We start from the raw sequence: 27,762 nt of genomic DNA, 5'->3' as shown, positions 1-27,762 counted from the left end.
GATGCTCAAACCATAGACACAAATCTGCTATACCAGGAATAATGTGCTAATCACATGGTCAGCAACCCCAAGATTTTTAGCTATTACTCCCAAAAACCTCATCTGCTCAGTAACTAGCCATCTGTTCCCCTAAAATTGTTTTCATTTCTTCTAACATTTAGTTGTTACTTAATACTAATATATTTCAGTGTTTTATGGTATTTACTGCTCTGCATAGCAACTGTACTTGTTCACTAACATTTATCTGTTTTACGTCATGAACATATATGTCTTCTTATTGTCTTTTTTTTTTCTTTTTTTAGTCGGGGGTGGAATTGCTGTTTTTATTATCCGCGGTCCTCTGACTATATATTCCTCACCATGTCGTGCAAAGCCTTCTACAACTTGATGTTAACCGGCCCTTTTACAGGCTGAGTATCCCTTCTGTAGAAATGTTGGAGGTCCAGAAATGTTTCAGATTTCAGATATTTTTAAATTTCCTAATACTTTCATATATATAATGAGATATTTGGGGATGGGACCCAAGTCTAAACAGGAAATTCATTTTATTTCATATACCCTATATAACATAGCCTAAGGGTTATTTCATACTTATATATACATATATAGAGAATTTATTTCATACTATATATATATATATAGAGAGAGAGAGAGAGAGAGAGAGAGAGACAGAGTCTCGCTCTTTCCCCCAGGGTGGAATGCAGTGGTGCAATCTCAGCTCACTGCAACCTCTACCTCCCAGGTTCAAGTGATTCTCCTGCCTCAGCCTCCAGAGTAGCTGGGAATAGAGGCACGTGCCACCACGCCTGGCTAATTTTTGGTGTTTTTAGTTGAGATGGGGTTTCATCACGTTTGCCAGGCTGGTCTCAAACTCCTGGCGGCAAGTGATCCGCCCACCTCGGGCTCCCAAAGTGCTGGAATTACAGGTGTGAGCCACCGTGCCCGGCCTCATACAATATTTTCAAAACCTTTTTGGCATGAAACAAAATTTTGACTGCATTTTGGCTGTGAGCCATCACATGAAGCCAGGTATGGAGTTTTCCACTTGTGGCTTCATGTTGGTGCTCAAAAAGTTTCAGATTTTGGAGTATTTCAGATTTCAAATTTTTGAATTAGAAATGCTCAACTCATACCACATATTACATCCTTTATAAATCTCTCATTCCATCAGAAGTAGCTTCTTTCTAAGGATGCCTGTAATTTTTCCATCTTTATGCCTTTGCTTATTCTGTTTTTCCCCCATGCACTTTTTTCTCATAGTTCTACAAGTTTCAACTTGAAAACAATTATAAATGGTACCTTCTGTCCATGGATATTTAGAAGAGTTCTATCTTGCTGTAGCAAAGAAGCTGTAGTGGACAGTGTTGTCTATGTCTTCGTGCGTGTATGTGGAGCAGTTTCATTGGGAATACACTCACACATATATTACATGGAATTATACCATGTAAATCCTCACATTTACAAATTACCTGGAATTTGGTCTTGTGTAGTTGAAAAAATTTGTATTTCTACCCAACAGTCACTGATAGCTCCCATGGCTCAATATTCAATGTTTAGTAATGCTAGATTGTAATTATTGCTGAATTTTTAAACATCTAAATTTCTAAAACATTTCACCAAATGTGGTACCCTATATGAGGGTTTATTTTATGTGACAAATTGCTTGCCACAAGGGATGCCCAAATAACTGATTAAACATTTCTGGGTGTGTCTGTGAGTTTGTTTTCAGGAGAGATTAGTATTTGAATTGGTAAACTGGGCAAAAAAAAATGGCCTTCTACAACGCAGGTGAGTATCATCTAGTCCTTGAAAGCTTGGATGGAACAAAATAGTGGAGGGAGGTTGAATTTGCTCTTTGCTTGACTCCTTGAGCTGCATGAGTCTTCTCCTGTTCTTGGTGCTCGTGGTTCTCAGTCCTTCAGACTTGGACTAGAATCTGCACTATTAACACTCCAGCTGCCAGGCTTCCAGACAGGGACTTCCCAGTCTTCCTAATCACTTGAGGCAATACCTTACAATAAGTATCTTCATATGTATTCTACATAGTTCTGTTTTTCTCTGCATAAACCTGTCTAACACATTCATAACCTCATTGTGGTTTAATTGCATTTCCCTGAATACCTGTGACATTTGCTAAATATCACAAGAATGGATAAATTGTATTCATACAGTAGAATAAAATACTGTAATTAAGACAAAGAAACTACACTTATGTTATCAACATGAGTGAGTCTTAAATAACAAAATTGTTATTAAAAACGTGTGGAATATTTATCTATCATCTCTTACTACATATATAGTAAGATACCATCTATATAAAAATTTAAAGATAGACTAATCAAGCTTATGTTGGCTTATTGATGCATTGATAAATAGTGCTGGCACTCAGAAACTGATATCCCAAAATATGAAAGTTTGAATGATGAACTAAAGAAGAAGCCACATGGTCTCTCTGACCTTTCCCTCATCTTGTCTCTCAATCTTCTGTCTCTCCCAGACCACAGAATGAAGTTATTCTCTGACATCTCCTTATCTGCCTAAAATCTGGACCCACCAAAGAAGAAAACAGTTACCTCGTCTCCCTTCCTGTATCTTCATTCACAGGAAGAAAGAGTAAAGTCTGTCAACACACCAGGACAGACTTTTGTCATTGTATATTCTCCAAGCCCACAGAATTCCCCTAAAAATCATTTACTACTCCCCCTAAAATTATTCACACTTTCCCAAATCCCTTTCCCCTAAGAAGCACACATAAGCACCTGTCCCCTGTTGGTTTGGGGTTAATCACTCTGTGATTTTCCTCCAGGCACCTGAATAAAAATTTGCATGCCATTTTGCCTATTAATCTGCCTTTTGTCAGTCAATTTTCAACAAACTTTCAAAGGTTTCTCTTCACCTTTACAATTGCAAAGGTGATTACTTCTGGGAACAGTGGATAGAGACTGACACAGTGTAGGGATACACAAGACTTTATTTGATCCTGGAACAGTTTATATTACAGGTGGGTTCACAGTGTTTTATTTTCTCAACAGTTTTCTAGCTCAGAAATACTTTAATGATTAAAAACAAAAAAAGGGATTGCATATAGATGATTCTATTTTATTCTCTTTGTTTTCTTACAATAATTTTTTTTAAAAAAAGAAGTGAGAACAGTGCCTAACTTCATTTCACTGTTACATTCTTAGTCTAAGCCATCACAGTACTTTGTCACTATTACTGCAATTGGATGCGAAATGGTCTCCCTCTTTCTATCCTGCCCTTAAATGGTCTATTTTATTTCGAAAATTACCATCAATTCTTCAGATATTTAAGTCAGATCATATCCCTTTTCTGCTCTAAAACTTACAATCAATTTCTATTTCATCAGAGCAGCAAATAAACTCTATACAATGGCCATAAGACCTCCTGTCAATTATCTGTCTTTATCTTCTACTAATCTACTGATCACAAATGCAGAAGAATATCTCAGAACTCTTGTTCTAGATATCCATTTTGCTTGGAATACTTTTTCCAAAGAGATGTGCTTAGCTAATTCCTCATCTCCTTCAGGTTTTTTTCTCATATCTGTCTTTCTCACAGGGATCTACCTAAACCACCAAATTTAGTGCTATAGCGGGTACTCCAATGACACCATCATGCTGCTGATCTTTCCTTATTACACTCTAATTTTTCCATTTTCAGCAGCTTGTCCATTTAAACGTGCCACATAATGTAATTATTTGTTAGGTGTACTGGTTATTGTGCCTCTCCTCCACTAGAACATAAGCTCCCCAAGGCAAGAAATCTATTTGGTTCAGCAACGATCTCAAGTAGCTAGACTATGTGGCACTCAATAAATATTTGTGAAATGAATACATAAATACATAACTGAGAAAAGAGAAAGTTTTCATATTTTACCTCATACTTATTTGGGGAAATTCCTCATGGAGCACAAAAGTTGGCAGAGTAAGTGGCATTCAATGCAGTCATGCATCAATGAATGACAGGATACACTTTGATAAACACATTGTTAGATGATTTCATCATTGGGTAAAAATCATAGAGTGTCCTTACACAACTTAGCAGGTAGTCTATATGTAGTCTACCATATAAACTACATATATAGTAGACTATATAAGTAGTATTTATAGTCTACGATGTATATAGTTTATATGTATATACCATATAAATACATATATAGTCTACTACCTATCAAGGCTATATGGTTTATCCTATTGCTCTGAGTTGACAAACCTTTACATTACAGCATGTTATTATACTGAATATTGGAGACAATTTTAACATAGTGATAAGTGTTTGTGAATTGAAAAACAGCTAAACATAGCAAAAATACAGCAAAAAAATAGTATAAAAATTTTTTTAAAAGTGGTATACTCGCATGGGTCATTTACCATCAGTGGAGCTTTCAGAATTGGAAATCATTCTGGTAAGTCATTGAGTGAGTGGTGAGTGAATGTGAAGGTCCAGGACATTACTGTACACTAGTATAGAACTTGTAAACAATGTCCACGTAGGTTACACTAAATTTCAAAAGAATAAAGTAATTGCACTGTGATGTAATGATAGCAACAATGTCACTGGGTGATAGAAATTTCTCAGTTTCCTTAAAATCTCATGGGGCCACCCTAGTATATAGGGTCTGGGGTAGAGGGTAAAGTTGTTATGTGACCCATGACTATACTTTCCCTCTCTCTCTGTGAATATGTGTACATTTACAACTCATATAGCTAAATTTGCCCCAAGTCATATGTGCATAACAGTGCAAATTCACTGAGAATTTTCTAGGCACTGTACTAAAGATCTAAGGTAAAAGGATTCTGAAATTGCATAAAACAGCTCCCTGCTCTAGGGGAGCACAGTTATTTTATTCTTAATTCCTATTTACATGTCTTTGTCTAAAGTAAGCCATGTGATCCTGCCTAATTTCAAGATACAAAAGTGCAATACCACCATATTGCACAAGGAGATCCAGAAATATTTGTAACAGCGATAATGATGACCTGATTGGTCATATATAATTCCAGGCATTCTTTTCTTCTCCATAGCCTCCTTGAAAATCTCTTCAATAAATAGCATAGAAAGGAAAAAGGTCAAGTTATGAGTGTCTTGTGTTATCTCACTTTGAACATTGAATATACTTGTTCACCATCGAGAACTTCACCCTTATTTCTAAACATCAATGCCCCTCAAAAACATCAAAGCAATGAGTACTCTGGAAATTACTTTCTGATATGATTATAACTAGGAGAATATCTGTCCAGTGGTTTCCATTCCTGACATCCTTTTGGGATTATTTGGAGCACTTATTAAACATAGACCTTTGGTATCACTTTAGAAGATTAAGACTGAGTAGATCTGAGGTGAATATCATAAAAATATTAAAATAGGCATCCCATCCAACAGGGTTCTGATATAGCTATGTGGGGACTATGGCTTGTAGGAAAAAAAAGCATTTGTAAAATGCTTCTGTAGTGAATGACAGTAACTGTTCACAGAACACTTTCTGCTCTTGGGGACTACAGCCTGTTTTGGGCTCAACCCGCTGTCTCTGAATTCACCTGATGCATTTTGGATATTTGTCCCCTCCAAATCTCACCTTGAAATGTAATCAGCAATGTTAGAGGTGGAGCTTATTGGGAGGTATTGGATTATGGTGGTGGATCCTTAATGAATGGTTTGGCACTGTCCTCTTAGTGATGAGTGCATCTTCGCTCAGCTAGCACCTGCAAGATCTGGTTGTTTAAAAGAGTCTGGGACCTCCCCACCCCCCACCCCCTTGCTCTTGTTCTCACCATGTCATGTGCTGGCTCCCTGTCGTCTGCTGCCATGGTCCTAAGCTTCCTGAGGCCTCACCAGAAGCATATGCCAGCACCATGCTTCCTGTAAAGCCAGCAGAACCATAAGCCAATTAAACCTATTTTTAAAATGGATTACCCAGCTTCAAGTGTTTATTGATTATGACACAAGAATGGACTAACACATTCGCTTTGTTTCTGCAGCAGGCCTCTGAATCTCAGTTGTTTACCGTCTACCTTTGATAGCTTCTATTGCCCAATTCTCAGTATCTTTTAGGCTCCTGACTTCCAGCTGCTGCTTGCCGCTATTAAAGGAAACAATTTCCATAGCGACTTAGAGTATTTCTGCTCAACATTATGGATAAGTGGAAAATAAAAAAATTGACATAATAAAAATTAAAACATAAGACATTTTACAAAGTTGTTTAAAAAAGTCAAAGTCATTTTTTGTGATCTTTGATTGCTGATCTATACCCTAAAGAAATAATGTGGAAACTTTTCAAAATTTCACCCCCAAATTTTTACTTACAGTGAAGAGATTCACAAACTTCTATTGCCACATCCCACTTTCTACAGCAAAACTGGAAAGAATCACACATGCTTGACAATGGGTATCTCTTCCTTGATCATTGTCCCTTTATGAAGATATATTTTAGTTTGCATCTATTTCCCATTAGTTACCTATGTCACATCCTAACCCAGTGTCATACAAGACAGTAGTGAAATTTCTAGAATTCTACATTCTAGTGCAATATTTAGTGTTTTACACTTTAGAAACCATGAAGGTACTACAGCGAATATGAATGAGTCTTTTCGAAAATTAAAATACAGAAAAAGGAGACGATATTTGAAAAAGTAATAAATTTCTGTAGTTATTTTTAAATGCTATTTCATCACTATTTCTCACTTTTAGCTTCTGTAGAACAAGCAAAACATAAGTAAAACCAAATTTCCAGATCACGGAGCTCTTTCTGAAGCATGGGATGTGGGCTGTAAGCTTAAACACATTCCCTGAGTTCCATGGCCTCTGTTTCCACATTTCACCAGCAATCACATTCTGTTCCAGAAGCTCAGTAGATTCAGGCTTGGGAGAGGAACTTGAGTAAAGGAAAGGGAAGTTACTGAAGAGAGATGAGTCAGAGCTGATTCATAGATCCATCAGTCAATTACAGTTCATATCAGAGAGTAGGCTCCTTAATATTATATACAGTATTGGACTGTGATTAAGATGGATATTCTGATTTTTAAAAATTTATATTTAGTTGGCATTTCTAACAGAAAGTGATTCAAACATGTACATATAATGTATACTTGTGCAATACCATTAGGAAACCTAAAAAGAGCATTAATAATAAAGTTTTAAAATCACAACTGATATTTATTAAAATTTTTCTGAGAGAAATTACATGGCTTGCAATGGAAAAGAAAATGAGAAGGGAGATTATGAGGAAAAGGATTCTTCCTTGATTTTCCTCCAAAGAGATGATGAAAACAAAGAATGAATGGTCATGGCTCATGATAATTAACTTTACAGCAGAAACCATCATTTATACTTGCCCCCAAGGCTGTTCTGTAGGTTAAACCCATTTTTTTTAAGATTTTCTTTAACAAACTGTTCTTAATCATTTTGCCACAATTGTGGAAATGACTAATTTTTCTGTTTTAAGTGGAAAAACTATCAGCACTACTACCTGACTACATTTTAAAACTTAACAGCTTTTATGAATCAGAGAAGTGAACAACCGGTACTTCCCTGAATTAATATTATAGTTTTACATTTTTAAAAAAAACCCCTCTCACAGTTGCCATCTTCATTACTGGAAATCAATGAGTTTTCTTTTTTTTATAGGAATGGTTTATCTATAAACTATAAAACTACCCAGGTAAAAAGAATATTTTTTTGTCCTTACAGAGATCTTAGTGTTTTTGTATTTTGGCCAAAACTGGACTAGATGCGGTCAACTAGAGCAAAATTATATCTGAATGACTGGCAACTTTTGCAGACACAGCTGTAGTGTATTAGGATAGTAGAATTGATTACTTAATTCCCATATTTTGTTCCCATTATAATTATAAATATATTTGGAGAAAGATAATTTTCATAAATATAATTAGGCATTTTGTCCTTGGTTTAATCAGAATTTGCTTTATTTTGGAGCACGAATGCAGCACTTACTAGAGCCAGCAAATATGTAGCATTACCTAAATAAAACCCCTTTGCCTTATAAAGCTTGCAGAGCCCTCCCATCATTAATGTGATTAAAAGTTGCCAGAGGGTTCATGGAAATGCAAAATCCTAGGTCCCACCATTAGAATTCCATCAACAGCAGGCTGGAGAAGGGACTGGGCATCTGCACTTTGAACAAATGCCCCAAGCATTTTGGGAATCACATTTAAAGAAAAAGATTTTAAAACCCAGAAATCTGAAATGAAATGTATTTTTCAAAACCTGAAGGAGTAACTCTTTCATCACTTGAAAGCTATGTCAACATTTTCCATGCCCAACAAATTTGTTACTGGAAGTTTTTGAATAATTTTAGTTGAAATTTAATATTACTTGGTACTTGCAAATGCCAAGATTGAATATCAAAGACTTGTCAAAAACTAATTGTTAAGTAGTATGTATGCAAATACAATATTGAAACACATTGGAAATAGGCATTTTAAAAATGAGATTTTTTTCCCAAGCATTTTAAAAAATAATTTATTGAAGTAAAACTCATGTAACATAACATCAACGATTTTAAAGTGAACAACTGAATGGCAGTTAGTACACTGTGCAATGCTGTGCAACAACCACCTCTATCTAGTTCCAAAACACTTCCATCCATAAAGGAAACTCCCATACTCATTAAGCAGTTTCTTCCTATTCTCTCCTCTCCCTCTGTTCCTGGAAACCACCAATTCATATTATGTCAAAAATGAGACGTTTAAAAGAGAAGAGTCGTTTTCATATGTTCAATGACTGTGTTCTTACTACAAATTTTTGTACAACATACAACTTGACTTTCAGAACAGGATCGATACTTGTTTTCCACTTGGAAGTATTTTAATCAAAAAATACATTCTCAGTGTGTAAACTTGGGAGTAAATCATATTGTGAAGTATTTTTTTAGATAGTAAAATCTCATTATGTCTTTATTTCCAAATGTAGGGGTTGGTTATGATGAAATAGGACAATTTATTCTTCAGTTTTTATTTATGTTCTAATTTTCCGTGCTCACAGTCCCATCACAAGTGGCCAATTAGCCAGTATGATCTCCTTCCTCTATGCTCAAAGAGATAACAATGACAGAAGGGAGGAAACAAAACAGCGGAAGTGTCATATTTTAAAAATCTATCAGATACAGTCGTTTGCTCCCCTAATATCTATTATCTTCTCCTCCCTACTCCCACTTCCTCCATCTCCCTACTTTAATAGTAAATATTTGCTCTTTTGCACCTCAGCATCACCATGAAAACAGGACGAACTAACCTTCTGGTTCCAGGAGAAAGACGAGGGACTTGGAAACTGAATTGTCCCATCCACTGCAGCTGAAATCTGCCACCTTAACTTCCTGCAGAGCTTCAATGAGAAGTAGAGATCAGCCCCTTAAGGGCCTCTGAGCACCTAGTCAGCTCACAGATGTGTGAATGATGATACAGAATTGCTGCTTTAAACCCCTCCGCTTTGTGGCAGTTACACGGGAATAGCTAATACAAATAAGTGGTGCAGACCCCGGACACAGCTGATACGCAGGAGGTCACTGGGAGAAACAGAGAAAGAGTATGGTTGTCTCCCAATATCTACCGTTTCACATTCTGGGATTTCAGTTACCTGCATTTAACGGAGGTTATCTGAAAATATTAAATAAAAAATTCCCAAAGTAAACAATTCGTAAGTTTTAGAATGCGTGGCATTCTGAGTATCATAACTAAACCTCATGCTATTTTACTTTGTCCTTCTCAGGATGTGGTTTCAGGTATCCAGTGGGGATCTCAGAATTTATCCCCTGTGGATAAGGGAGGACTACTGTAATCAGAAAAGCAGAAAGAGATGGGGTAACTGTTAGCTTAAGCAATTATGGAAATAAAAAGTTAGAAAATAAACAATACCAGTTCCCAAACATTTATCCAAAAGTCTTAGGACTATATGTGTTTGAACTATAGAACTTTTTAGACTTTATAAAGTTATTAGAATGCATACACACTATATGTTTTAACAATCATCAGCAGGTTCTGGGACAATGCCTCAATACATCATTCTGGAGAAAAATAAATGAATATTCACATAAAGCAAAATAAACAGAGAGTATAAAATTCATGTCATCTCAAGTTAGGTTTGGCTTCTAAATGAGTTATGAAAACTATTTTAGATTTTAGTGCTTTCTGAATTTCAGAACTACAGGTGAAGAACCTGTAATGTCAACAATGCAGAAAATTATAAGTATAAAAATAGGAGTATAAAAAATAGGAGAATCATTGACTTGGATGTTAAAGCAAATTCCTTTTGGAGTAGTTAAGATAAAAAAAAATCCACAAATCTATGAAGTAGATACGTTCAGTGAATACTTCAAGCTCTTAAATAGTTAAGGAAGATTATACAAACACCCTCCTCCGATTGGCAGTTGTCCTAAGGAACTACCCCTTGCCTTCAGTTCCTATTGTTGGTGTCATCATTAATTTTAAAATAATTAGATGGAAAAAAATAATTTACTAATTTACATCTGTACATAATAAGAGAGGTCTGTTGAGCCTGAGCCGAGTGTAATGTGGAGTAGCAGGGGGATGTGAAGGGCCAGTTTGAGTAATCCCACTCCCAACTCAATTGTGTGGCTATTGTCTCTGAGTGCCTTTTCACTGTGTGTTTTAAAGTAGACTCTATCTAGTTCACGAAAGGCACAAAAATGTCATTATTTCCATAAAGGTAACTAGAACTGGCAGAAAATATAAAATTTTGTGGAAACCACAGGCTCAAAATGAAGATTCTTGTTCCAGCCCAATTCAAATATATCTGATAAATGAATAGTATGCTACAGGCTTAACTCATGTCTTCGTTAGTTATTTGTACGCCAATGACAAGAATGGTTCAGAACAAGTTACTGGGTCATATTGCATGGTCTCTATAGTCACATTTAAAAAAATTCTATACATTTAATTGTAATCATATTATAAAACACATTACCATTACTAGTATTATTATCACTAATATTAGGATCTTAACATTAAAATTCTGTAAAACTACTTTGGAATGGTATTAAATTGGATAGCATATTATCTTAGAAACGTTAAACTGAAATAAGTAGTATTTTTCAAGTAAATAAATGCATGTGGAATATTATGCCCCATTTGATGTTATTCATTTATTTGTTTAATAAATATGTATTTGTTGACTAGATGAATGAACAATATGTTTTTAACCATGTACTCATATTGCATATCTCTCAAATAAGAGTGTTTCCTTTGTTATTTAAGCAAGCCACATGTATTTGAATGCTAATGTGCTTCTGTTCTTAATTTGCAGTATTGTTCTTCAATATTCTTGTTGATATAAATTGAACTGAATGGTCATATCATCAAATTTTTATGGATTAAGAAATTTTTCATAGAAGCCGATAAAACAATTTTAGTCTGTATTTTGTGTTTGTTAAATTTGCTTTTGTCAAGGTTGTATGGACCCTTAAAACTCTATTATATTTCGATGCTTGCTCGGCTTAAATGTAATGTTTTACAAAAATTCATTTCTGCACATAGTGTTTTACAAATAATTGTCTCTTCAAATGTGTGACTATATTAGAATCAAAAATAATTGTGATGTAAGGTCTAATTCTCATATTAAGGCATTCAAAAATACATTTTATATTAGAGTGTTAATATTGTTTATTATCTCTTATAAGGTTAGTCTTCCATATTATCATTTTCCCCAATGATATTAATACATGAAAAGGCTCTCTAGTGTGTCTTTTTTTCTAAAAGCTTAAGAATATCATTGAGATTTCTTTAAAATATAAAGGACTTCAATCATTTAGCTATCTTGCATTATGAAGGTCATTATTTCAGAGAGGTGGATATATTCTAGGAGTCTGTTGAAAATGAATCTAGTTTAGAAGAACATGAAACATAATAAAAGATATTTTCACCATGTTGTAAAGAGTAAGAACAGATTTGAGGTTTGTAGGAAATCAGTTATATGAAAAATTAATCATTCAAGATATAAAGAACAGAATAAAAATGCTAAGTTTTGAAATTCAAAGATAGACTTCAGAATAGAGAGAATACAATAAAAGGTAGCAATTATAAACAAAGAAATACAAGCTCTTTAAGCCCTATCTAGCTCTGGAGCTTGCCAAAAGTACAAAACAGGAATTAGGAAAAAAAAATTAATTGTTGACATCTACAGATAACATAATCCTTTTAAAAGAAATTGAAAAGTTTATCTTAAAAGGAAAAAATTTGATTTTTAATATGAGTTTTGTTTTCAGATGTATACTTTCTTTAAAGATGTAAAATGACCTTTTGCTTGAGAGCAGAACTTATCTAAGAGACAGAAAAACGAGATTTTGTATTTTATTATATTGTATCTGATTATAACCAATCAACTGAAACTCGTAAAGTACCATTCAATTTTAATAAGTGATCCAGAATACCAGCCTCTTAGCAGACAGAAACAGAGGCGCCTTCCTGATCAGTCAGCAAAGAGAACACCAGAGAGTTAAACTTCATTCTGACTCCTGCTTCTGAGGCAAAAGTAGCTCTAATGCTGTTCCTATCTTAACAACTCCATGGAGAGCCCGCACAGTTCATTTGAAGCGGTCGAAAATTCTTTCCTTTGAAGAATGCTAACCTTCAGAACCACTTTTATGTGGATCAGGGCCTGTGAAGGAAAGGTCAAGAAAGCTCCAACCTGTGACTTATTTGTGCTGCTAAACTGTAATTATTAAAAAGATAAAAGTATGATTCTATGAATACGGAATTAACATGTGCTAAGCGTTTTAACTCATTAATTAATGTAGGAACTAGTAAGATGTTAAAACAAGTTCAAAGAAGAAGTTGAAGAACATTGTATAGTTCGTGTGTGTATACACACACAAAATCAAGAAATCTAAAATGAATTTGCTAATAGATAGAAAATATTTCATAGTTTATAGGGAAATGAAATGCAGTAGTTGGGGTCATATTTTCTACAGAGCAGAAATCCATTTTACCTTCCCTAGAAAAAAATCATTTTGTTGCTGTGAATAAGAATAATTTCAATTTTCATCAAATTTTACAATTCAACCTCTACCGCTAGAGGGTTTTTAAATATCCTAGTGAATATAAAAAAAATAGTAAGTGAAAAACACATAAAATCTGATAGCCCTTCAAGGTCTACTAGACACTGTCTTGAACCTCAGTGAAAGAAAACCCAATAAGCTTGTTTGCCCATTTACATGTCTTGGAAAATTTATCCCAACAGCCTTTGGTTGTGTCTAAAGCTAAAGTTTTCTTGATCTGAAAATTCCAGTTGGGCTAATTCATGTTTTTTTTTTTTTAATTCCTCAAACCCATTTGTTAACAAATTGTGACATTATTCTAGAGTTTCCCTCCGAGTATATTTCAATGCACAAAAGCAGGAAATCAGTTGTCCAAATAATAGGTTTTAAAAGTTTACATCTCAAAGGATTACAAAATAATTAAAAACATAAACCTATCCTTTGGCTTAAACTTAAATGACAATTTAATTTCAAGAAAGATAAACTTCCAAAAAATTATAAAAGTTTTAGTAATAATCTTCCATGATACTACACATTCTCAAATATAGAACTGGAATTTGGAAAATGCAAATTTTATCAACCTCCACTCTCAACACTTCAGTGGAATCAGAATTGCTTGAATAACTCAAAAGGACACAGGCAGCCCATCAGAATACACACAAAACAGTAGCTAGAATCAATAAAAGAAAAACCATACACTTCAAACACCTGTTGTTGAGGCAAGGTTTCACTCTGTTGCCCAAGCTGGAATGCACAGGCCCTATCACAGCTTAATGCAGCCTTCACTTCCTGGGTTTAAGCAATCCTCCTACCTCAGCTTCTCAAGTAGCTGGGACTACAGGCACCCACCACCACACCTGGCTAGTTTTTTAATTTTTTTGTAGAGATGAGATCTCCTTACATTGCTCAGGCTGATCTTGAATTCCTGGGCTCAAGCCATCTTCCCACCTCAGCCTCCTAAAGTGCTGAGTTAATGGGTGTGAGACACCGCATCCAGCCTAACTCAGTATTTTTTACTGCATACCTTGCTTGGCACAAGTTGCACTTTGATAAATATTTGGCAAAATAAAGACATGAGGGCTCTGAGAGGGTAAAAAGTTGTACAAGTGAATATCCTTTACTCCTATGGCATTCATAAATAACAGTTGTTTTATGGAAATGATAGAAAGTTATTTTCAGCCCTATGTCTCCTGAATTGGAAGCGTAAAGATTCTTAGAGATACAAAGTACATATGTACCATTAAAAATAGGCATATTACATCAACAGTGGCAAAATGAAGGTAACAGAATGGTGTAAGGAGCACTAAGTGGTTCAGCTGTATAAATAGAAAGTGAAGGCGAAGGCAAAAATAAAATATACAATGAATATCATTTTCAAAGAAAAGACAAAGGATCAGTAGAACAAATAGAAAAGTTACCATCTCAAAATGAAGTCTAGTTTACATCAGTCTATGTTTGAGACCTTTCATAACCTCTATAATGTCTGAGAATTCTGTATTCTATTAAATTCTCAAGTTCATGTGTATGTACAGTCTGTTTATTTAGTTGTAGTGATGCACAATATAATTCTTTGCTTCTAGAGCAAAATAGACATGAATAGGTTTGATCTTTGTTTTCAGTGGTCCTTTAGTTGAATAAGAAACATTGTGGGGCATCAGGTAGAGGAATATTGAGAGTTCCAGAGAGGAGGGGGAAAGAAGAGAGAGTCAGCAATCTGGGGTTGAAACAAAAGCTGGAATTTAAGAACAGAAACACACAGCAGTTCTATGTGGCATAGATAAGTTATACACATCATACCTAAGCTTATAACCTCAGGCAAGTCTGATGAGGGAAACGAGTAAGAGTGTCTAAACTAGAGCCCTTTGGGTCATAGGTTTAAGTCATAAGAATCGTAAACATGTTCACAATATTACAAAATTGTGCTCCTGACAAGTTTATGGTTTCAAGCCCCAGTTGAATAAATCTTATTTTTTAAATCTTTTTCTTCTATTGTTTCCTAACTTCTGTGAGGTGATTTCAAATCACTTAAAAGTACCTACAAACTTTCTTCACTCTTGCTCACCCACAGCAGATAAACTTGGGGACTAATTCGATAGGAAATAAAAACTCTGAGCTATAAAATAGCTCAAATTCAACCACCTTGCCATAACTAGCTGCTAAAATGTCCAAACTCTTCTGCACTTACAAGTTCCAGGAGAAATGGCAGAAATTTAATTTCTAGAATGCAATTTAGTTGAAAACAAATTGATAAAAACAGCAAGTTGATCATAACAGAGTACTTACAACATGTGGGCTTTCATGTAATAGTACCTTTTAATCAACAGAGATATTTATTTTAATAAGTCAGAAACTTTTAAAACATTTTTAATATATTCAAATGTAGCATTTAAATTTTTTAAATGTATTTTAGTACAATATGACAATATTTTAATGACATTATAAACTCTACTTTCATTTCAGTGACTTTTCCAAAACAAGTTTATTAAAATAAATGCTCTAACCATTGAAACTTGTTTAAATAAAATTTGAGCCACCTAGAGTAACACAAGATTTTAAAATATTAATAAATTCTTAATTATTATTATCTTCTTAATTTCATGTAATTATATTGGGCCAATAGTTTGCATTTGGCCATGCTTGTTCTCTTATATTAAAAGCTTTTCCCATTTCTTCAATTAACATACTTTGCTTCTATCTGATACAATTAATTCTTGCAATTAGATTAATAATGTAATTTCTATTTTTAAGAAACTGTGTTCGAAATTTGGAAATAAGCAAAAGATTAAAAGATTCCAGGTTTATAAATGGAATAATATTTCTACATTGAACTTACAAGAAGTCTTGTAGTAAGTTAAATTTTGGTGTTTGAAAATTTAATGAATATTAATTTATGAGGCTAAAGGGTAATGTCTGAATATTATTTTCTACATTGAAAACTACACTCAGGAGCATTAAAAACAAAATAAAATTCACATTGATACTCTCCCACACCTGTTTTTCCCTAAAAGGATATACTAGGAAATGTTGAATTTCTTTCAGTAAATATAACGTATCTATACACTGAATTCAGAATTATTAATGGCTTTTTTCTGGTTATTAATCAAGCTACAAGAATGACTCCTGCTATTCTATGAGGGAGCATTGATACTTCAGGAGAAAAATTGTGCTGGGAATACTTTTTTATTGTGATGAAATATATGCAACATAAAACTTATTTTGTTAACCATGAAGTGGACAATTTAGCTGCATTAAGGGCATTTACATCATCATGCAACTATCACCACCAAACATCTCCAGAACTTTTCTACTATCCCAAACTAAGCCCTGTAGCCATTAAACAAAAATTCTCATTCCCTCCTATCCACAACCTCTGGTAACCACTCTGTTACTTTCTGTCTCTTTGAAATTGACTATTCTTAGTACCTCATAAAAATGAAATCATGCAATATTTATCATTTTATATCTAGCTTATTTCACTTAGCATAATGTTTTCAAGTTTGATCCATGCTGTTTCATGTACCTGAATTTCATTCCTTTTTAAGGCTAAATAATAATCCCACTGTACGGATATGCCACATTTTTTTTCCATTCATCCATTGGTTGACATTTTATTTCCACTTTACGCCTATTGTGAAAACGCTGCTATGAATATTGGTGTACAAATATCGTGGAAGCAAAGGTGAGTAAATATGTCAGGATGTTTCTTACTGGTTTAAAGGTTGCTTTTTCTTGATTAAGCATTTGCTTGGTAGCTATAGAGCTGTAATTGTTTTCTGGAACTCTTTAAAGGTTAGTCCAGCTAGTTCCTGGTTTCTTTTTCTTAAATGTTTCTGCAAAGAAATGAAGGCTTGAAGCTGCTTAGTCAGCCATTTTGCTCTGCAAGAGGAACTTTTATGCAGTGTTGTCTAAACAATTTTTGACCTAAAAATGGAAAGTTGTGATATTGTGATATGGAAAATAATGTACCTTGCATTTTATGAATAAGTTAAGTGTTTAATGATATTCACATTTCATACATACAATTTAGCAGGCTGTTTATATACCAGAGAAATTTTCAGTATGTTCAAATAATGCCACACATTTTATTGTACAGGCACTGTGTAATGACAGGTGGGATAGTTACTATTATTGATGTATCAAATAAAAAATAATTGAGGCTTGGAGACAAAACATTATCTGCATAATTCTAAAATGATGGAGTTAGGAAGACTTATTGTGTGATTTTTCTTTGTCAGCACATTTTATAGCAGCCTTCTCAATCGCCTGTGTGTGCTTTCATTTACACACTCAAAAGTTTAGTCAAAACATTTCTGGCAATTCTCATGAAAGCACACAAAGGATATGGTCAAGGACAATAATCATTTATGATATAATCTTCTTGGTCTTCATAGGCCCATAATAAATTATGGAAGCAGAAATATTGGTTGTAGGTAGTTGCTTTCATCTACTCAAATTTAAGCACTATAAATTCCCCAAATCTCTGTTCAATTTTAGCTAGAAGTCAGCTCTCAGGTTTAGATCAGGATCTGATGCACAGGAAACTGAAATAATGGGTTAGCTTTGGTCTTGGGATAAAAGGTAGATCAGGATGAGGCAAGACATGATTAGACCAAACCTAATCAATAAAAACTTCAATTAAACAACACTGGCTTATCATATTTATCTTTCACTTCTCAATATAAATATGAATAAATATGCCTTAACGTACAATAATATATTTTTACTTTTAGTATCTAAAGACTTAAATAAATCATCTATCTCATACGGGCCAAACCCTTTGATTTTGTTATATTCTCATTTAATTGATGTCCCTTGGCATATGAAGCACTCTTTACTTTGATTCGCCTTCTTTCTTCCTACACCTTCTCACGATCTATTGCTGACTCTTCTTCTCACAAACTAGAATTTGTTGATATTCTTCCAGTTATCTTTGTTAGTCTTCTCAACTATCTTTTCATGACCTGCCCGACAATCTATCTAATCTCATAGTTTCAAACATGATCTTCATTCTGAAATTTATAGTCTTTCCTAAGATTTAAAACAGTATTTGTTCATTCACTCATTCACATTATATACTCATTTAAAAATTATTCACAAAGCATCCTCTTCAACAGCATCTCTACAGTGTTTCTAATTTGATTTCCACAAGAAGTCCAAATTCTCATTCTCTGTACTTCTGGTCCACTCCTCTTTCAGATTTCCCTATCTCTGTTACTGGCATCTTCATGAGTTACTCATTCTAAAATTGTAACTTTTTCTCTTTTCTGCTCAGTGTAAATTGAATCAGTGTTGATAGATCCAGTCTCCATTTCAGGGAATTTCGTTCATTATTGTCCTCACTAGTGAAAAGGAAAAAGAAAGAATGTATTTGCTCTATAGAAATGATTTACTTACCATAAATTAATTAAATCACTAAGCCACAAACAAGCTGAATCATGAGGTGTTACCAAGAATGTGTAAAATTTGAGTTCAAAATTTATACTTGAATAATTAGAAATTGTCTAAAAGTTTCATTAGGCATTTCAAATATCTTAGATCTTAGAGCCTTTATGTGGAAGTTCATTTAGAACATGTTACAATAACTAAATACCAACCAATAAACAAAAAAGCTATCCAAAGGCAATGTGTTTGAACTTCTGGAACCAATCTTTAAGTGATTCTTCCTAAAGTCCCATTATATTGTTTTCAAATGGCATTGGAGAGTGAATAAAGGGAACAATAAGATTTTACAAGAGTGAAAGCATTTATGAAACCATATAACTGCCAAAGAATGGATGTTAAAGCATCCTAAAGAGTCTGATTAATGAATAATTTAAAAAGTCATTGTAGCTAACTACTCCATGTTATACGACCTTTACCCCTTGGGCATCTGATAAAGAGAAAGGTTCAGCTTTAAACAACCTTGGTTGAATTAGAAATTTACTTGCTTATCCTAAAGCCATCCATTTTATGACCCAGTTGATTACCTTTACTTTTCTCTCCTTAGATTTCTTCATGTCTTTTCGTACAGAATGGATCATATGATGATGATGGGCAGCTGAGAAAGGAGTAATAGAGAGGGATTCTTTAATAACCCACACACACCTGTGGTAAAAGCAACTGGGTCTTTTAAGCTGTGTGTATGATTCCTAAATGTCACAACTTCTTTGTGGCTGTGCCTTTGTTCTGTTATTCTCTATGTTTAGATGATACTTTCCTTTTTTATGTCTAAATTCTACTTATCTTTCAACACTTTACTCATCAGTCACCAACATTGTGAAAGTTAACCTGATTTATCCTTTTTATAACTAATAATGTAATACTTCAATAAAGGCTCTTCCCTAACACCTTGACTAGTATACTATGACGTGTAATATTAATGCGCATTACAACTGGTTACATACCTTTATATGAACTTAATATCAGCAGGTCTGTGTCTCCTTGGAAATAGAAAAATGACTTGAATATAACAATTGTATTAAAATGTTGGCTTAATTGAATCTCATGTTCCACAAAATTAATTTACTGCTCAAGCAACTGGCCTAGGAATCTAAAATTTTCATGATTGCAACTCAGCTTAATTATAACCATATTTTGATGTTAGCACAAGCAAGTACTATTTTATGTAACTAAAAAAAGTTAAGGTTATTAAACCTAAACATACTATGTTTTCTACTTATTTCATAAAACTACATATTCATATAGAATTTCTTTCTCCTTATGATCACTGCACAAATTATAAAAACATAAAATAAATGTATAAAAACTACTTATGCCAAAACAAAGGAAACCTTTCTTACACCCCTTACACCATTTGTGGACATTAACCACATTCAGAATATTCTTGTGATCATTTCTCCAGCTGGACATCTTCTGAAACAGAAATGACTTTAGCTTAATTAAAGTCCCTATTGGTGCAGTTGCCTTCAAAGTACAGGGTGATCCTTGTGGAAAAAGCAATGGCCATCCTACCCATTTCAATGGCTGGGGGTTTAATCCTGGAAGAGTTATCTACTGTTCACCCTATTTTTAACAAGAAATCACCTCCATTGGGCTACAACTCTCTTTTATACATCTGGAGATTGGAAATGTGGATATTCATTGCAGTTAAGGAACTAAGAATTTTAAAGAGGTAATTTGCCAAAGCTGGCTGAAAAATGACCTCATTCTCCTTCAAGTTTATTGTCCACACAGCGCTGTGTTGACATTCCAAGAAGGATAATGTGGTTCAAGTCTTTCAGCACAGGTTTCAGGGTTATAGCTCTCAACAAGGAATTGCGCTTGAATAGCTGATTTTATTTACCTACTAAAGACTATCTCTTTTGTAATTTAACAAGTAGAAAAATAGTTTTAAATAATCAGATAATTACAAGTTAAAATATCAAAACATAGACTTTCTCCCTGTGGTCAGGGCAAGTGGGTTTCATTAGCTTGCAACCCGTGCAATCACAATGGCCTCATGCTTAGAAGAACCCTGTGAATGGTCTTATGCTATTACTGTCTTGAAGTTCTTGCTAACTTTTGGACAAGGGTTTCCTACATTTCTTTTGGTGCTGCCTTTGCTTACTGGTTTAGAATTAATCAAGAGGTTTTGGCTGCTAAAAGTGGCAAGTACAAACCACTTAGGTAAACTGAATAAATCTCCAATTTTCTGAATTAGCAATTTACAGACTATGTCCCAGAAAATTGTATTGCAAACTTTTGTTTTAGCAGAACTCTACCACCTTTTTATTTTCTTCCGGTGAAATGTTATGCAGAAGCCCAAACTTTGAAGCCATTAAAAGTGAAGCTGACGTGGTTCAAGTGCCGCTGGGAGGAGAGAAAGATCCAAGGTTCTCTGGGCATAGAGTTGAAGAGGGTGACTGGGGACAGTGAGATAAGAACTTTAATACGAGGCAAAACACAGTGTGAAAGCAATAATGATCAATAAAGGGTATTGGAATAATTGTAAGGAAGTGTAGGCTTATTAATATTCAGAATCAAAGCACTTTATCTAAAGGACTAACCGAAACACATGAATTGAACAGGGCTTAAAAATGATACTATTCTTGGGTGCTGATATAAAAAGATACAGAAAAGTCTTTTCAGAGGCCTGCAATATAGTGAGCGTTAGAACTGTAAGTCTCAGGTAACTTTTGTCTTTCCATCTGAATATACAGTAGAACAGATTATAAAGTACACAATTATATGATATACAAACTCTAAAACATTGTTATGGTAGTTTTGAATTTCTTAACGAAATATGACATATACCTGAATATCAGCTTTCAGACTGTTGCTCTGATCTTTTGCACAGTTGTTTCAAATTTTCTCATTAGAACTGGGTCTATAATACAGGTCTGTTTCCCTTTACTGGAATTAGAAATAGCTCAGACACAATGCCATTAACAGGAGATCAACAGGCTATTCCATCAAGAATGGACTTAGAATATTGGTAAACATTGCTCAGAATCCAAATTGAGCTGTAGACTCAGTATCTTATTATGTAAGTGCAAGGCATGAATTTTATGTGCTGAAGCCATGTCAAGCACTATTAAGCCGACAAGGGTATAAGGAAGAAACAATACAGACCTCTTGGAAACTCTCAATATCGTCAGGAGATTAGAGGTGTGTAGTTTCAACAGAGAGAAATGGAGGAATTCTTGAATGCTGTTCAACAATCAATATTCTAAGTGTACATGTTTTTTAGGAAAACACAAAACAGCGATTCTTTTTTAATATACTCATCAGCTTGGTTATCAAAGTCATATTTCAACATTGCCTGTTCTCATTGAATTTGTACTTGAATATAAATGTTTGAATATGCATTTTTATGTGGAAAAAAATCTTGAAATGAATCTAAAGTGGATTCAAGGACATATTTCGCAGTTGATAATTTACCAACTAAAGATATGACATTTTGATGGTCCCTCAAATCTGCTTCTCTGGAGACCCATTGCCCTTTTAAAGTGATGATGTGTCTTAATGCCTCAGTCACACCTGAGACGACTGGCTGGGTTTCTTGAGTGATAGAAATGATAACAATTACACCAGTTTCCCTAAATGCCAATTTCAGTAACTTTGATGGCCCTGATATTTTTGTCTGTAGGAGCAATTACTGAACAGCTAAATGCTGCCGTCCATAAAAAAATTGTAAATTGTGTCCTGTAGAAGTATTTAGAAAAATACTATTTGAACAATGTGACAGTTAAGGCTCTCATCTTGCTCTGAGAAATATTGGACCTTATTTTATCTTTTGACAGTAAGTTATCTATTCATCCCAGGGTTAGTCCAGCAATATAGTCTACTGTTCAATATTTATTTTTCCTTATTTTATTTTATTTTTAAATTTTACTTACTTTTTTTTTTTTGAGATGGAGTTTCACTCTGTTATCCATGCTGGGGTGCAGTGGCACGATCTCGGCTTACTATAACCTGCGCCTCCCGGGTTCAAGTGATTCTCCTGCCTCAGACTCCCAAGTAGCTGGGATTACATGAGTGAACCACAACGCCCGGCTAATTTCTGTATTTTTAGTAGAGATGGGGTTTCACCATGTTGGCCATGCTAGTCTCGAACTCCTGACCTCAAGTGATCCCCCGCCTCAGCCACCCAAAGTGCTAGGATTGAGCCACCGCCCCCGGCCTATTTTTTCTTATTTTAAATAAATAAATATTTGGAATAAAAAAGATAAGTGTCCAACTGAAGGATAAAATAGTCCAGTAGCAGAAGCTTGAACACCAGAAAATTAAACAGCAAAAAAGGCTATCTCTAGACATATTCAAAGTCAAATTCAAAGCCAGAGTGAAGGTCACCCAGAGGCGGCGTTTCGTATCAGAGTGGATGTTTGTTTAGGTGAAGCAGACTTCAATCTCTCTTTCATATTGCAATAGTTTTAAATAGAGTCTTCCTTGTCTGTTTAAATCAGTCCAGTAAAATTTTTCTCAGACTATTGATAACTAAGTGTTGCTTGGCATGTTAAAAAGGAGGCCTTAGGTATGCTGCCTTGGGGAGGTGCTGGGAAAAGGGTGATAGGTTAATGCTGCTGGTGGTGAGATTTAACCACTTGTTAGCTTTGTTCACTGTGCATGCACCACACATATCACTAATGGTGATCTTGGCAGGAACAAGAATACAAGTGGATTTCTACCAAAATATCTCTCATTAATTTTCATGCAACTACTAACAACATTCCTTTATTAAAAAGTATAAAAGCCAGGTTCAATGCTGGAGAAAAGAATAAATCAGAAGTGCTCCAGGAAAACTACCTAGAGTAGAAAAGAAATCTTGGGGATGAGTAATTGTCTGTTACCTCCCAAATCTTGTAGTGCGGCCCACTGGCATGAAACTCAATTATCATCAAAAATGTGATAGAAAAGGTCACTAGAAATCAACAACCATACTGTCCTAAATCAGGTACCAATTAGTTCTACAAATTTAGTGCATTTTTTTGTGTTGGAGTGGATGGTGATTGACGACAAGGCGTAAAGGTCGAAGGGGCTACCTTTGATATGTATTAGTTGTTCTCTAGAACATCATAACTGAAACACGTTTTCATTTCTCTTTGGTGGTTTCTATCTCTGTGTCCATGTTGGAAAAGAGAATAGAAGAGAAAAAAGGAGAGAAGACAGCTACCATATTTTATAGTTCTTTCTCAGCTTTCATTGGAAAGCTTACTGGCAAGTCAAGAGCATAAAAATACGAAATGAAAAAATAACAGTGAGTAAAACATTTATTAGAGAGTAATTAAGTATGATCTATCTGTTTAAAAATAGTTTAAGACATCTTTATAAAATGCATAGTTCTTACTTCATGGATCAAAGAACGGCAATGGAATGCTTCCACTCTCTCCCATTACTTTCAATCTGTTGTTGCATAGATGTCATGCATCATTATTAGGTATGTGAAGTTCTTCCTTCTTTAAGTTACTTTATATCAAATATCTGCTTGATTATTAACATTTTAAAAATCTGTTTCATATAATCAGTGAACAGTTGAGAGTTGCAGTCTTATTTCCTAAGTACTTGCAAATATATTACATATAAAACTCCAGGAATTGGTTTAGTGGCATTTTATAGGCAATGTTATCCTGTTTCTGGAGTGTAATTATAAGGTGTGCTGAGCTATTCATACTAGGCAAAACAATAGTTTCCAACATTGCCAGAAAGTTCTGAGCCGGAGTCAGTTTTATATGCCTATGTGTGTATGGAGGAACTGGAGAAGCCTTTACATATATATACACTTTACGGAGTCTTGAACTCTGAAGCCCGCCAGTCTACAACTGGGTTCAAATTCTGCATCAGACACTTACCAGCTTCATGACTTTAGACAAGTTAAAAAGTTACTTAACAGTAAGAACCCTCATTTATTGCAGGCAATAACGCAAAATGGTATAGCCACTTTGGAAGACATTTTAGCAGTTTCTTACAAAACTAAATGTACTCTTGCCACACAACCCAGCAATCACACTCCTTAATATTTACCTAAATCAATTTAAAACTTATAGCCACAGAAAAAAATCTGCACAGAGATGTTTATAGTAGTTTCATTCATAATTGCCAACTATTTGAATCAACCAAGATGTCCTTCAGTAGGTGAATGTATAAATTCACTGTGGTACATTCAGAAATTGGGATATGATTCAATGCTGAAAAGAAATGAGCTATTAAGCCATGAAAAGACACAGAGGAATCTTAAATGCATATTACTAAGTGGAAAAAGCCAATCTGAAAAAGCTCTATACTGTATGATTCCAACTATATGACACTCTGGAAAAGGCCAAACTGTGGAGACAATAAAAAGATTAATGGTTACCAGGGGTTTGGGGGAGGGAAGGATTGAAAATGCAGAGCACAGAGGATGTTTAGGGCAGTGAAACTATATTCTGTATGTTAGATACTGCAATGGTGGACACATGCCATTACACATTTGTCCAAACCCATACAATGTGCAACACCAAGCAAGAGTGAAACTTCATGTAAATGATGGATAATTGGTGATAATAACATGTTAATTTAAGTTCATCAATTGCAACAAATATACCCCTGTGGTGGGAAATGTTGATAGTGGAGGAAGACGTGGTGTGTCGAGATGGAGATATATGGGAACTTCCTGTACTTTCTGCTCAATTTTGCTGAGAATCTGAAACTTCTTTAAAAATAAAGTTTACAAATTTCAAAACAAAGTGACTTTACCTCTGTAGGCTTCAGTTTCATCAAATTTAAATTGTAAGTAATAATAGTATCTATTTCATAAAGTAGTTTTAAGGTCAAATCAGTTTGAAGACATCGTTTGTGTACAGCAGTGCTTATCACTTTACTCACATATTAGTAGTTATTAGAAAGAGGTTATAATTGAGATTTACAATTATTAAAGCCTTTTTCATTTCTATGATCTTGATTGCCACCAAATGCCCATGATTATTAACCTGTAAGGTAGACTGAACGGAAATCCGTAGGCCCTCTTTATATTGGGTAACAAAGGGTCAGCATTCAAATGAATTATGTAGGATCATAAGTCAGAATTGGAAACAGGTCTTATGATTCCTAGAGCAATCGTTTTTCCATTATGCACATTTGTCTAAAGACACTCATACACTTAAAATCATAGGCAACCCTCACCTTGCACAATACCCTGTTAGGAGAAACCCATTAATGTTACAGCCATGCAAGGCAAGGAATAAGTATGTTGAAGAACCCACACAACTTCTGTGTACTTGGTTTATATCTTGGATGTTCACTGTATTACACATTTATATTAATATATGTAAAACTCAAACAGATAAGCACATAGTCCATTAGTCCTCAAACTGACAACATCTTCATGCTATGACTCTCTGGAAAAAACCCACTGTATTCCTTTGAGAGAATAAGAGTTTAAGAAGACAAATAACATCTTGATATTATAAATTTATGCCCAAAAAAAGTCAAATTAAGGATGGTACGTTTGATCTCTTGGATGATATGGAAGGGACTTGTAATACTCGGGGTCCCCAGACAACACTTTGAGAATGACTGCAATATATTATATGCCATGAGAGCATCTTTATACAGGTTGCCCTCCACCCCATCTTTCTAATCTGCTGCCTAACAGTCTCCCTGCTCTTTTGCAGTAACTTTTCCACATTCTCCCCGTCATTTTTTAGCTTGATCATTAATTTCACACTAGGCAGATTCTGAGTCCCTGTCGTCTTCAAGTCCATTGATACTTTTCCTGCAGGCATATTCTCCTTCAGAATTAAATGGGATGAAAACAGGCCATAGAATGTCAGAGATTTCTGCCTATACCAAACTCTCAGCTCAGTTCATGTGGAGCCGAGCCTGGGATGAGAAGCATCAGCTCAGTTCTCAGCTGGAGGCAAAGCCGGAGAACCTTGAGCTGTGAGCTGGCTTCAGAAGCCACAGCCATGGCCCCGGACAAGCAGGAGAATGAGGTGTGGCTGCTTTGGATATGACCAAGTGAATGAAGGCCACAGAGAACTGTGCCAGGCAGGGCAGGGTCTGAGCCAGATGAGATTGATCCAGGTGACTCATGAATAATCAACAATGTGGAGAAGCAGTGGTTGGCTACTTAATGCAGTTTATAGAATGTAATTTCCTTTGTTTTTAGAGCATCATGAATGTCGATGAAATGCCCTTTCATTTCACATTTAAGCTATAAAATGTCACCACTATTTCCAGTTTATTAGATGATGTGTTTCTTTAAAACATTTGGTTTTACAAATACCATGCTCTATTGTTGCATAAGGTCAGAATTATTTTCTGCCTGTTTATATGCTGCTTTACCAACTAAATCAATTTTCGGTTTTTAGGAGAATGGAACCACAGTTACTAGGTTACAGTTTGTTGTACATAACATTTCTTCATAACAGATCCTTACACTGAATATATGATGTTTATTGAAACATCTCATCATAGGTTTTCATGCACAAGATGGCATAAGATATGCTGATTGATTACTAAACATCCTTCCCTATAATTCTGCATTATCCACAAATGTTTATTGAACCCTTCTTTGGCATAGATAACTGAACTGGTAGCTGCATATAAAAAGTAACTATAAAATGTAGCCTCCCATAAAGACTTAGGGTCTAGATGAGAAAACACATATGCATTCATAAACATACGTGAGCAAACACAATGCATCCACAGTAAAGCTAAATGTTAAATGTCAGGTAATATAAACCGGATATATAAAAGAGTAAAGGAGGGATCTAATGATGGAAGTTTGTCGTTTGTCAGCTCAGTTTTCCTTTGGTAATGTACTTCATCATTCTTCATACCATTGTGATAAAATAAGAGTAAAATGAATCTCAAAATCCAGTAGGGTGTTTACATGACTCCTGTCTGGTTAATTAGCATATTCTTCCCCTAGCCACACTGCCTCAAGTTGGACCAGTGAAAAATCTGCTTTTTGATTTACCAGAACAATGTGGAAGGAACTATTTCTATGTGGGTTATAGGCTGGTAGGAGGAAATCATGAAAGTTCTCCTGGTCATATTTGTCTCTCAGTTAGAAAACCTTCTGAAAACAAAGTCAAGACTGAAAAAAGCAGGATTAAGAGGTATAGAAGGAAGGATTCCTGGATCTAGCAATACTTGGAATCTCTTCCACTCCTGGTCTTTTCCAAGGATGTGAGCTGATACAGCCCTTTTATTTGTAAGCTGTTTTAGTTGGGTTTATAGCACCAGTAACTACAAGGGTCCTAATTCACACAGGGGCAATGATAACTTAAGGACTGCCATTCTCAAAAACTTCTTCAAAGAATGTTTTGAGCAGA

This window comes from Hylobates moloch, unplaced genomic scaffold (assembly GCF_009828535.3).
Source record: "Hylobates moloch isolate HMO894 unplaced genomic scaffold, HMol_V3 SCAFFOLD_14, whole genome shotgun sequence".
Taxonomy (NCBI): Eukaryota; Metazoa; Chordata; class Mammalia; order Primates; family Hylobatidae; genus Hylobates; species Hylobates moloch.
The sequence above is the reverse complement of the archived record's forward strand: the minus strand, read 5'-3'. Positions refer to the sequence as shown.